We start from the raw sequence: 5,363 nt of genomic DNA, 5'->3' as shown, positions 1-5,363 counted from the left end.
ATGACTACGATCCTGATGTAGGCCACTGTCACCTCTCGAGGGGACTCTTGCAATAATCTTCTGATATCTCCACCTTGCTCTTTTAATCAACTCTTAATATAAGGTCTGTCAAATGTTAATTCTGCTCAAAACTTTATCTTCCCAGCTGGGACTAAAAGACAAACTTTTCAGCATGGTGACAATACTCCACATTTTCTACCTCCCACCCTCACTTGCTCAGCGCCCTGACCCTACCTCCTTTCACCATCCCGCTTGCTCACTTCGCTGGAGCACAGAGCTCTGTGGGCCACTTCTGAACTCTACACAGGCCCCGCCCACATCCGGGTCCTCACACCTCTGCGCAACTCTCTTCCGGCAGCAGCCGCAGGGATCTCTCTCTGCCTGACAATTTTGTCAGGTGCCTTCTTCCATCCCCTGAAGGGCTTCCTTTGTCCCCTTGTTTAAGGTTGCATCACTCCTGTGACTTCAGAGTCCCGCCTATCCTTGCTATCTCTTTCCTCAGAACATAGCTCTATCCAGTGTCCCATATATTGTGCTGAATTCATGCTGTTACTTTCTACCTTCCTATTAAAATGTAAGTTACATAAGGCAAGAATTTTATTTTTGTTCAATAATATTCTCCTAGTACTAACATCTGTGTCCAGGTTATGTGTTTATATTTTCACTAATTGAAATAAATCCAGGTGGGCTTGTAACAAAGCAGAAAAATGCTGGTATTATGCCTTGACAGAGTATTGTGGTTAATTCAAGGGGAATAGTTTCAAAAGGCCCAACTAGTATTAAGTAGAGGAAAGAGGTCTACTTTAGTAGTCAAGGAAAGAGGCCTACATTAGTAGTCAAAGTAAGAGGATGATAATGGTTTGACCTAAGGTTGTAGCAAGAACGATGTGAGAACTTGTTTGATTCAGGATGTATGTTGAAGAAATCCTGACCAAATGTACTGATAGGCCAGACATCGGGTATGAAGAAGGGAATAGAATCAAGGATGCAAATTTACTGATAATTCAGATATTGGATATGGAGGAAAACACTGGAATTAAAAGTGGTTCCTTAATTTTTGACAAAAGACATTAATGAGGAGAAATTTGTGTTAGAGGAGGAAATGAAAAAGCTGTTCAGCCTAAAGAAGAAAGTGTTTTAAGCAAGTGAACTGTATCAACCATGTCAACAAAAGGTAGAATAAGAGAGAGAACAAATATTTCATATTGGAGTCTGTTAAAATGAAATTTATTTGGGAACTTGGTAGTTGATATTTCAGTGACATGTTGGTTAGGATCAATGACTATCATGTGGAAGGGTTAGGGTTACAAAAAGAATGAGATAGCAATTTAGCCGAATCTCATAGATTTGTTGTGAGAGGGACATGCTTATCAGCTGGTAGAAATTATCAAGAAAAGAAAGAAAACTGCTAGCAATATGGCAAGTGGCTGTAAAGGAAATGGTAGGAACAAAATATTTTTGAATGGATGGGTAAATGAGAACCAAAACCAGAGTGGAGGGCCATTGAATATCCACATAAAATTCATTAGAATAAATTAAGACTTGAAAGACAGGCCAAATAGCTCAGTGGATTAAAGTGCCTGCAAGCAGGCACAGAGGCCGGGGTTCAATCCCTAGGCCTGCCCTGAGACTGGGTGTGGTGGCGCACGCCTGTAATGCTAGCTCTTGGGAAGCTGTAAACAGGCGGATCACTATGAGTCTGATCTAGTAGTGAGCCCTTGAACACCCTATAGACCCTTCCCTAAAAATACATAATAATAATAATAATATAAATTAAGACGTGACTGATGGGCCGCTTTTGTGGTCATCTGAAGCATTAATCTGCTTAAGTATAGACTCATAGTAAGGTGATATTAGGAAAACCCTGGAAGAGAAATTCTCTGAGAACTGACATGGAGGAAGAGACAAAGGAGTAGAGCACAGAGGCCAGGACTCCATGTTGCTGAGCTACCATATCCAGCAAGGGTAGCAAGCAACACACGGACACGAAGTGAGAGAGTGAGGAAAAGCAACAGCATCGATGCCCTGGAGCCTCTGTGTGTGAAGAGGGAGAGATTTACTTAGCTCTCAGTTTGTAGAGATTTCAGGCCATAATCAGCAGGCTCCAATGCCAGGTGGCTTGGAAGAGGGGCATCAGCTCATGGCAGCAGAAGACAGCAAAGGCAACAAGAGACAGGGAAGGAAGAAACCTTTCTGTTCCTCATGTTGTATGCAGACTCCCCGCGCTAGGGTGGGTGTAACACACCCATAATCCCAGCGCATTGATTGTACTAAAAAATCAACCACACACTCTAGATTCAGCTACCTGCAAAAAAGCCCCCTCTAAAACGGGGGACAGAGTGTGGTAGGTAATGGTCACCAGCTCAAGGGTCATTTCGTCGCTGGGAAGGGACGGCCCTCGCCCGCGGTGATGGTGGTTAGCAAGATGAACAAAGATGCGCAGATGAGAGCAGCGATTAACCAAAAGTTAATAGAAACTGGAGAAAGAGAACGCCTCAAAGAGTTGCTGTGAGCTAAATTAATTGAATGTGGCTGGAAGGATCAATTGAAGGCCCACTGTAAAGAGGTAATTAAAGAAAAAGGACTAGAACACGTTACTGTTGATGACTTGGTGGCTGAAATCACTCCAAAAGGCAGAGCCCTGGTACCCGACAGTGTAAAGAAGGAACTCCTACAAAGAATAAGAACATTCCTTGCCCAGCATGCCAGCCTTTAAGGTTGAATTAGATTGTGTTGTTCTGTGGTTTTATTTCTGAAAGTAAAACTTGCCATAGATTAGAAGTTGATTCCCAAAATAAAGTCCTTTTTTGTATGATGGTATACAGTTTTCAGTAATGATGTATACATTGTATTGATTTTTTCCCTAAATGTGTTATTTTAATAAATATCTCATGAATAAGTTTTAAGTTTGCTTGAATTTTGGAATAAATGGAACTCTGTCTTTATTACTAATTCACTAGATTTGAGAGAAAAAGCCAGAAAGTAATATAGTGTAAGTGTTAGTATGTGCAGTCCTCTGTTAAATGCTGAGAAATAAGTGGCTTTTCCTGCTTGTTTGCATATGGCGTATTCCTCTTTTGAATCCCCTTAACTTTATAAGTTGTAATGCCCCACTTGTACTATGGTCATTTGTCTTATTCTTTGTTATGAACTTGGAGGGTTAGGACTGGGTCTCACTTATCTTTATGTGCCTTCCTTATGCTTCAACGAATTTACCATCTAGTGGAAGAGAGAACCTTTGCAAGCTGACTCCACACCAAGCTCCTTCCACATGCTCTGCGCATCTGAACTTTGAAAGCAGAATCTATAAATTGCATCCCCACATACTAAGGTCAAGAAAGAACTTAATGGGAAATAATCTCCACCCATTAACTTTCCTCTGACATCAGGATTACCAAATCCAATGGACACTTGTCTATCCTTATGTGACCTCTGCTGGAAAGTGAGACTGTTGGTGACCCTGCCAGTTGGAACACTCGTCCCACTCCTCACATTGTTTCTTCCTTCCTACCACTGGAAGTTCCTTCTGTTTCATGTGGAGTACATTTGCTGTGTGTGACTCTTAAGTAATAATGTTTCATAGGGCTTTATCCTGAGCCCTCTGCCTGACTAACTGGATATACATTGCCTGGGCAAATCCCAAGAAATGGGTCAGACCATGGCTTCAGAAACCACAGGTTGATAAATACTAAACTGCATCTTCAAAAAAAAAATAAATAAAACGGGGGACATCTAGACACAACTCTAACCGAAGTTTATTAGCTGCAGCCTCAGAGAGCAGGGCATCTGATGCTGGGACAACCTGGAGAGCCTGGGAGAATATGGACTCTTAGGATGAAGCTTAACGAACCTGATTGTGTGGCTCTGCTTTGTGACTGGATGTTCTCTAGATTCCTAAGTCACCATAATGATTCTGATCCTGTCTTTGGGAGAAAGGCAATCAGGAACTACTGAGGGGTAATTCATACTGTTATGGAGGGCTCACCTGGGGGGAAAGCAGTCAAAGAGGAGAAGGGATTTGAGGACAGTGACGGTGGCAAAGGAGCTGAGAGACTCATTTATTCCAGGGCAAACCCAAGTTGGCCAGTTTCTCTGGTAATAAGCTCTCTGGCTATTAGAGACATAAATTTCTTCAGGGATAGAGAGAGTGAGAGAGAATCCAGGACAAAAGATTTTAAAAAATAAAAATGAATACTTCACCTAGATGTCCTAAAGGAGAGTACAATGACCACAAAAACACCACTTCGAATGTACTACATCGGGGTGGGAAGAGCTTGGTAAGCATTGGTATTTTATTTAGCCTGGGATTTTGTCGTCAGGTAGAGACAAATGCTTTCTTCAATTTGAAGTAATTTCTTCCCTCCCTATTCAGACATCATGAGACTCTTACCAGCCTTACCCCAGGCTTTGTGTCTGTGCTGAACGCTTACACAGGACATTGAGAAAACGGAACACAAGCCGCTTGTCATTCTCTATTGGTTCAAGTTGTAAAATATTTTTTTTAACTCCAAGTACGCATTTAAAAAGAGCTTCAAGCTTACCCAAAGGGCCAGGTCAATTTGAGCAGAGTGTTTGGTGCAGAATGCTGACGTGACACTGTTGAAAAAAGTTTGAAAGCAGCCTGCCAGCAGGGCTTGAAAGACGGCGGAGGATTGTCCCTGCGGGGACACATTCACCCTGGAGCTGTAGACGTTGGCCACTCCAGGCAACTATGAATGGGACGACAGAATTCTGGAGATTAGATATGTGAGGCACACAATGGGAGATACGTATTTAGAGATGGCTGGACCCTCACATTGTCTCTAACTACGGCTAGTGTGCACACACAGTTTCACTGTGCTAATTGGTGCAGGCCGTAGCAAGGCAGGCAGGCAAATGAGCTGAAGACCTCAGAGTTCCTCAGTTCAGTTCAGGCTCTGAAATGTGCTAGCTTTACAACTCTGGCCAAATTATGCACTGTACGTCTGAGAAAGGCAGTCATAATAATAGTTAGCTTCTAGGATTATGTTAAAAATTTAATGAGCGCATGCATGACAAGCTCTTAGTGCAGAGCCTGCTCAACGTAAATGTTGAAAACACTGTAGATGTTATGGAGTTGTTGTTCAGTTTACTAACAATCTCGTAAGTGAATCTCAAGCATGTCACAGCAAATTTTAGCATCAGCATGGAACATTAACATGAGAAAAACAAAGAAATGTAAATAAACATTTTTATCTAAGCCTCTAAGAAATGTTATTTTTGTTTGAGCTGGAAGCTCGTGAGATTAAAATGAAAGCCTAAGTAGCATAGAATACAAAAGCAGGATTTTAAATAATGAAATGAGAACAAAATATACACTAGACTTCATGATGTAGCAAACATCT

At 41.8% G+C, this 5,363-nt stretch overlaps 1 pseudogene; it reads left to right on the top strand.

Annotated features, from left to right (window-relative positions):
* Positions 1 to 2,354: 2,354 nt before the first annotated feature.
* On the top strand, positions 2,355 to 3,699 carry LOC101583059 (annotated as a pseudogene).
* The last annotated feature ends 1,664 nt before the right edge of the window (positions 3,700 to 5,363 follow it).

This window comes from Octodon degus, unplaced genomic scaffold (assembly GCF_000260255.1).
Source record: "Octodon degus isolate 3935 unplaced genomic scaffold, OctDeg1.0 scaffold00017, whole genome shotgun sequence".
NCBI lineage: Eukaryota > Metazoa > Chordata > Mammalia > Rodentia > Octodontidae > Octodon > Octodon degus.
Note: the sequence above shows the minus strand (reverse complement) of the source record. Positions and strands in the feature narration are given on the sequence as shown.